Source organism: Azolla caroliniana, unplaced genomic scaffold (genome assembly GCF_043228905.1).
Source record: "Azolla caroliniana isolate FFs.n. ecotype wild unplaced genomic scaffold, voAzoCaro1.0.p SCAF_16, whole genome shotgun sequence".
Classification (NCBI taxonomy): Eukaryota; Viridiplantae; Streptophyta; class Polypodiopsida; order Salviniales; family Salviniaceae; genus Azolla; species Azolla caroliniana.
Window position 1 is genome coordinate 10845714 of NW_028230451.1, and position 8957 is coordinate 10854670.

At 42.7% G+C, this 8957-nt stretch overlaps 1 pseudogene; it reads left to right on the plus strand.

Moving 5' to 3' along the window:
* Positions 1-7953: 7953 nt before the first annotated feature.
* On the plus strand, positions 7954-8595 carry LOC147853956 (uncharacterized; annotated as a pseudogene).
* Positions 8596-8957: the final 362 nt, after the last annotated feature.

Below are 8957 nucleotides of genomic sequence, written 5' to 3' on the forward strand. Positions count from 1 at the left end.
ATACATACATTCATACATGTACATACATATATTCATTCATAGATTGCTACACGTATATACGTACATATACAAATTTTACAAACATACATCCATACACATACATACATACATTACATATGTACATACATATCACCACATACACGAACATTGACACACACATGGTCATACACACTATAATAGTACATATATGCATACACATACATACATTAGATATATACATACATATTATGCACATATTATAAACACACATCCATACACATTAAATCATGTGCATTGACATATGCATATATGCATACAAGTACATACATACATATTCCACATATCACTATATATATATATATATATATATGTCATACAGGGACATACAAGTTACAATACTTTCATACAGACACACACACACATTAGATATATGTATGCTTACACATACATTGGATATATGCATGCATATTATGTGATATTGCAAACATGCATCCATATATGAGCCATACACATACTAAACACGATAAATACACCGAAAATATACATACATAAATACATTACATATTACACGTATACACATATATGCATTCGTACATGGACACACATATATTCATTCATACACTGACACAAGTATATAGGTACACATGCCTACAATGATACTTGTATAAATGTTACCAACTTACATCCATACATGTACATACATGCATGCATACATACATACGTGCATATGTGTATATATGTATGTGGTGTGTGTGTATGTATATATTGTATTGTATGCAGGAATATCACACATAACACATATACACATACACATGTGCCATACATACAATACATACATATGGACATGTAAAGAATATATATACACTCAACAGATATGGCAACGGCTCCTTAAAATTTTCGCTAATTATTTTCCCCCGTTGGTTCTCACTTGGGGCATGGTCGTTTGGACATCACTTGCCCGTGATGTGTTCCATTATGGCATCGAATCTATGGACCATGGGTTTTACACTAAAAATGGAAGTGTTCGTACATTATCACTGATGTCATTACAGTTTTCAGGAGTAAGGAAGGAAGTTCAGCCAATATGGGAGATATTGAGTAGTACCACTGTCTATCACATTTGGAAAGCTCGGTGTTCTCTCGTTTTCCATAATCTGAAAACACCACCTGCTGAAGTGATTTCTAATATTTGGTTAGAGATAGTTCATGCTTTGAAGGGTCAATGGGATGGTATAGTGGGAGATTCTGATGCTAAAATTGCTCAACGGCATGAGTTTCTTATTATCTGGACAGCTACTCCATTTGTGACATCCAGGTACACTACTCCTTATTGGCATTTTCAGCCACCGAAATGGTTGTTTCCCCCGCCGATTACATAGAGGTTTAAAATCTTGTAATTTGTTTATACTAATGACAGGATATCTTCTTTAAAAAAAAAAAGAATATATATACACACACATGCCATACATACGATACATTCAACACATGCAATACAATACAATATGTACATACACACACATACATATATACACATGCAATACAATACATACATATGGACATGTAAAGAATATATATACACACACATGCCATACATACGATACATTCAACACATGCAATACAATACATACATATGTACATCAATAGAAAACACACACACACACACACACACACACACACACACACAACACATACATACATAGACACATGATATATATATAATGTACATAATACATACATACGTATGTAGAAATATAGAATACACACACACACACATATACCACATACATTCGTACACAAATGTGATACACACATACACACATATAACACATATGTGCATGGACACATGCCATACATACAATACATACATATGCACCTATATAGAACATACACACACATAACACATAGATACATTATACATAGTCACATGCCATACATACAACACATGCAACACAATACAATATGTACATACATACACATGCACACATGTCATACATACAATGCATATATACAATAATGCAATTAAAACAAAAAGATACAATACAATACAACATGTGCATACATGTACCTATACGCATCAATACATACACACAACATGTACATACATAAACATGCATATATGCATCAATACATACACGCAACACATACATATATATGCATGTGCAATATAATACAAATGCACATATATAGAACATACACATACATGCTATACATATAATACATACAATACATACTTAAGCACAAGTATAAAACATATACATACATGCTATACATATACACACATGCAATACAATGCACATATATAGAACATACAATACATATGAAATACATAGAACATACAATACATATGAAAGACATAGAACATACACATAAGCATTTAACACATACCCTACATACTCACATGCCATACACACAATACATACAATATAATATGTAATATGTAATACACTCACAGGCCATACATACAATATAATATGTAATACACTCACATGCCTAACATACAATATATACAATACAATAAAATTATACAATATGTACCAACATACATACACATAACACATACATATATACAACATACACACTATTTTTAAAACACTAATTGTTTGAAAAAATGGGGGAAGAAAGGCGGGGGAGATTAGATAGATATGTGTTGTTAGCAAAAAGTGGGGGGAAAAAAGAAGAAAGGGGGGGGGGAGGAGAGAGAGATTCAGCTTTGTTAACTTTTTCTCTTCCTTTCTCTCTCTCTCTCTCTCCCTTTGTGTCTATCTTGCTCACGCATACACAGGTTCTTCTTCATCACGAATGTTGCTTGCACTTCCGCATTGACGGCCTTGTCCCCAACATTTGGTATCAGAGCATTGGAGGTTCTTCAACCCGTTGCCGGGCGTCATCGCACAATACAACATTCTGTTTTCGTTTTCTTTGAAGAACAGAGAAGGGAGAAGAAAAACAAAAAGCTTGCATCTCACTGTGTTAAATCACTAATTGGAGTAAGCCAACCGGTTGTACTCAATTCTTGTGATTGTAACCGCTTGAGGGGAGCTCCTTCAGCAACAACCGACCCAATCGTGCATCATTTGGTTAAACAACATCCGAATAGGTCATCGGACGCTATTCACCCACTTGCTATAACCACCCGCTGCAGATTGGTCTCCTTGAGCAACAACCACTTCGTGCTTCACTCAGTTGATCGACATTCGGGAGGATCAATTGGATCCGTCCCTCTCATCACTACAGTCATCCGAAGCAGAATCGGCCCAAACAATCGGTTTTGTGTAATCGGTATTCGGCATACAATCGGAAGCTAACCGGGCTCACTCCGACTCGACAACATTCAGGAAGACCAGCCAGCCGGTTCTGTCCCTCAAGTTACCGGAGTGATTCCGAGCAAGTTCAGCAACAAGTATCCGAAACCAAACCGACTCGAACGATATCGGGTGAGCCGACCGACTGCACCCCACTAAGGTTCGTAGTCAACTCCAAACCGAGTCTTACCAACCGAAATCGAAGCAGATGGCATCAACATCTGGCTCATCGGAGATGAGTCTAAGGAGGTTCGATGGTTCGAACTTCAACTTCTGGAAGGAACAAATCCAGGACTATCTCTAGACCCGATTGAGAATGAAAATCCTCTAGAAGCATACAAGGCAAACGAGTGGCTAAAGCTGGACAGAATCGTCCGGGCCACGATTGAACTTGTCGGAGTTAGTGTACTTCACAGTGCAATCATGCACGACAACGTTTGAACTTTGGAAAACACTATCGGAAACTTATGAAAAGAAGGTTGCCACAACGAAGATGTATCTGATCCGGCACCTCTACAACTTGCGGAGGAAAGAATCTGATTCGGTTCAGGCACACCTCAACGAGTACGAAAGCATAAGCTCCCAAATCTCGTCTCAGGGGACGACTATCGAGGATGAACTCAAAGCAATGATACTCATGAGTAGTCTCACCTCTTCATGGAAAACTTTCGTTACAACCATGTGCAATGCTTCAACAGCTTCCGTTAAGTACTCCGAAGTCACGATCGCAATCCTGACTGAAGCAGCTCGGAGAAAGTCTTTCGCCAAAGACTTGGCAGATGAAGCTTACGTAGTACAAGGTTCGACCGACCGATCGAACAACTGGGGAAGAAGTTCTTCCCGACCGCCGAACAATCAGCAAAGCGGGAGCAAGTCCTGGGACAACCGAATCTACAACTACTACAAGAAACCGGGACACATCAAAGCCGATTGTTGGGCACTCAAAGCAAAAACCGACAAAGCTCAGAGAGCGGATCAGAAGAGTAGCCGGCATGAGGAGGTCAACTACGTCGCCTCTTCAGTCGAAGTTTTAACAACCGATCCGAACATCTTGTCCATAGAGAACCCAATCGAATCAGAAGTCCTGCTTACGACTGAAGAATCGAGCACATGGCTTCTGGACTCGGGCGCATCGTATCATGTGACAACTCACCGATCTCAGTTTTGGCAATACTCGGACCGGCACTCCGACTCAGTTCGAGTCGGAAACTCGCAGCATTGTGCTATAATCGGAATCGGCACCGTAGAGCTCAATCTTCCGGGAGGCTCTACACTCGTACTACACAACGTCTGACACGTTCCTGATCTTTCAAGACCCTTGATCTCATTCGAACAACTTGACGAAGCCGGCATCCGTGCCGGATTCTCATCAGGAGGGTGGACACTCCACAAAGGGAACCTCCTGCTTGCTCAAGGACCAAGGGTACATTCCTTGTATCCTTTATATGTCACACTCAAAGAGGGTGAATTATTTTTGGTTGATATCCCCGTGTCATCGTTATGGCACGGACAACTTGGACACCTCAGCAAGGCCGGCATAATGCACCTATCCAGAGCCGGTTACATCCCCAAACTCTCTTTCTCGGATCACCAATTCTACGAGCATTTCCAGTACGGCAAACAGGTAGCCGCATCACACCCGACATCGGCACCAAGAGAATCGAGCCCACTCGATTTGGTCCACTCGGACGTCTGTGGCCCGATGCCACATCAGCCTCTCGGCGGTGCTTCATACTTCGTCAGTTTTATTGACGACTAGACTCGGAAGGTGTGGGCTTACCCCATTAGAACCAAAGATCGGGTGTTCTCGATCTTCTCTGAATGGCTTGCAATGGTCGAAAATCAGACCGGTCGGCAATTGAAATGTCTCCGAACCGACAATGGAGGAGAATTCAAGTCTGAAGAATTCATCAAATTCTACCGGGAATGCGGCATTCGACGTGTATATACGACACCCTATAGTCCGGAGCAGAACGGAATTGTTGAACGCATGAATCGGACGATTCAAGAACGCGTAGTATCCATGCTCCAACACTCTGAACTGTCGGATGGATTCTCAGCGGAGGCTCTACTTACGGCAGTACACATAATCAATATGTCACCAAGTAGACCTCTAAGACTTCAAATACCTCAGGAAATATGGACCGGTAGTAAGCCGAATTATGACAAACTGAGGATCTTCAGTTGCGAGGCGTATGCTCTCATACCGAAAGATGACCACCGGAAACTCGAACCAAGGTCAAGGAAATGTGTTTTTCTTGGATATGGACCCGACGGAGAGATCGGATACCAACTCTGGGACCCCGAGCATAGACAAATCGTCTGAAGTTCATACGTCGTGTTCAACGAGTCGGCTATGCATAAAACGGCCGAAAGGCCTATTGAAGTCCGAAGGGTAATATTTTCCGAAGTGCCAACCCTTCATGACGGCCCAGTCCACAACACAAGATTGGTTTCACAGGTAACTGACAACTCTCGCACCAAATCCGCCGATTCGGCACAACCGAATGGCTCGACTCCCGACCATCCAACATTGACACCCGGTGCGACTAGTCCAGTCATACCTCGCAGATCCGAGAGACTGCCGCAACCTTCGAAGAGGTACCCTCCCGGAATTTTCTTTACCAACGCCGGCGAACCGACGTCCTACGAAGAAGCATCGACATCTACCGATTCAGCCCCATCGCATCTAGCAAGGAGTCGGAAATGCACTCCATTCGGGAAAACAAGACTTGGGACTTGGTCGAATTACCGAAGAATCAACGTGCTCTTCCGTGTAAGTGGGTCTATCGACTAAAAGAGACGTCCGACTCGACCACCCCAAAGTACAAGGCCAGATTAGTTGCGAAGGGATTTCGACAAGAATATGGCGTCGACTTCGACGAAATCTTTTCACCAGTGGTGAAAATGAAGACCCTTCATTTCATGCTCGGCGTCGTGGCTGCTGAAAACGTGGAGCTGATTCAGCTAGATGTAAAAACGGCATTCCTCCACGATGACCTACAGGAGGAAATCTACATGGAGCAGCCGAAAGGCTTTGTGGCATCCGGCCAGGAACATCTAGTCTACCGACTCAGGAAGAGTCTCTACGGCCTGAAACAGGCACCCTGACAGTGGTACAAGAAGTTCGACGACTTCATCCAATTATTCAGCTTCTCAAAGAGAGATGAGGACCACTGTCTCTTCACCAAAACAGCTCAAGACCAATCTCCCGTCTTCCTCATCATCTACGTGGACGACATGCTACTCTCCGGTCGGCATGCCGGAGAGCTCACCGAACTCGTTCAGCAACTGCGGTTGAAGTTTGCCATGAAGGACCTCAGTCCGGCAAGACACATACTTGGTATGAAGATTAGTCAGTATCGCGATACACGACAACTTTTCTTGTCTCAAACCGACTACATCGGATTTGTCTTAGAATGCTTCAACATGCAAACGGCCAAGTTTGCTTCGACCCTGCTCCCCATTAACCTTCAGCTGTCTCAGCGAGACTGTCCGACATCCGGTCCGGAGGGGGAAGATATGAAGTCGGTACCGTATGACCGGCAGTTGGCTCCCTCATGTACGTGATGGTCGCGACACGGCCTGATATTTCTCACGCCGTAGGAGTCGTCAGCAGATTCATGCACAACCTCGACCGATCGCACTGGAACGCAGTTAAGCATGTGTTTAGATATCTAGCTAGCACAAAAGACCATGGCATTCTTTTCAGCCCAAACTCAACCTCAAGCGTAGTCGGTTACACTGACTCGGACTTCACCGGCTGCGTGGACAGTCGGAAATCAACAACCTGATACTGTTTCAAATTCGGCAATGGAGCAATCTCGTGGAAGTCAAAACTTCAGGAGTGCACAACCACCTCAACGACCGAAGCAAAATATGTAGTTGCGTCCGACGCGGCAAAAGAAGCTTTATGGCTCAATCGGGTGGCGCACACGTTTCGACAGGTCGACTCCGACTTGGCTCTAGTTGTCTACAGTGACAGTTAGGGTCATTTCAGAGACAATTGGTTTCGAGAAGATATCCACAACCGATAACGTCGCAGATGGAATGACCAAGTGTCTTTCGGCGGATCGTTTCTGGTCCCTTCGGCACCAGATGGGCGTAACGAAAAATCGGTCTAGTTAAAGTTGGACACACAGCACAGGATGGTTTCGGACCACCGACATCAGTTCTCTGAGGATCGGCTTTAGCTCTTTTGACCCGACCGATTCGGTCTTCTATCTTCGGATCTTACCGACTCTGACAAAACCAATATGTCCGTTAAACCTTGTATATATATACCTGTAATTCTGTAAGATAACCCATGTATACGCCCATTACGGGGGAGTGTCAAATACGAGTGTATAATGACCGTATTTACACTGTCCCTTTGGACAACCCCAGTTCGGGCTATTTCTGTAAATAGCATAAAGGGCAGTTGCCCTAGGATAGTCACTATATAAAGTGACTTTGTAACCTTTAGTGAAGGTTGGCTGTCATTTGTAACTGTTGCTATTGAATATAACGTTTCCTTTGTGCCTCTCTCTCTCTCTCTCTCTCTCTCTCTCTCTCTCTCTCTCTCTCTCCCTCTGTGTCTATCTTGCTCACGCATACACAGGTTCTTCTTCATCATGAATGTTGCTTGCACTTCCGCATTGACGGCCTTGTCCCCAACAGTTTACATGTATCTATGGCCGTCTTCACCTTCATCGACAAAAGCGGTGGTGGCTCTTGGAGTGCTAAGCAACACCTTGCTTCTGAGGATGGAGGTTGCCTTAACAGATCGACTGGTTCTTCCTTCAATCTTTAGCAATTGCTTATGAAGCTCTCTCTCTCTTTCTCTCTCTCTCTCTCTCTCTCTCTCTCTCTCTCTCTCTCTCTCTCTTGGCGCTTTTGGATCGATCTTCCAGGTAATCATTGGAGGTGGAGGAGGGGCAGCTTTGTGTCTATTGGAGCAATAGCATCGGCTAGGGGTGGGGGAGGGGGTAGTGGTAGTGCTCCTATTGTCGAAGAGAAGAAGAAGTAAAAGAGAAAGAAGAAGAAAGCGATGATGATATGAGATTCTCATTGTTTGATTAAAATTAATTAATTCAACTATCAGAGTAGAAGTAGTCTTTTTATTTGCATTTTGTATTCGGCCTTTTCCACTTTATTGAGTCTAGTTTCTTAGAAAAAGTAGCTAATTGGAATTTATTTATAAGGGTTTTTTCTTCATGACATGGATGTATGTATGTTTACATTTTGGAGTTATCAATAGTAAGTGAGTTGCTTTGGTTTGAGAGAGAGAGAGAGAGAGAGAGAGAGAGAGAGAGAGAGTAAAAGAAAGCAAAGAGAACAAGAGAGAAGGAGCCATGAGTGTGATTGACCTTTTCGAAGTGGCCCTCCTTTGGCAAGCAAGGATGTGTAGGATGAGCTACAAGAAGGCGAGAATTTGTGGCCATTAAGATCCAAACCACTTTTCGAGGGTTATTGGTTTAGTACCATATCAATTTTTTACCATATTCATATGTGTGCATGTGTATTTGCATATGCATGGTTGTGTTTGTATGTGTCTATTTGTATGCATGTATGAATGCATGCACACATGCATTGGTAGCATTCTATCTCATGTTCTTTTTTTCCATGTTAATTTGTGTATTTGCTATTGTCATTTCATAGGCAAGAAGAGTTCTTTTGGTCTTGAGAAGTCTCATG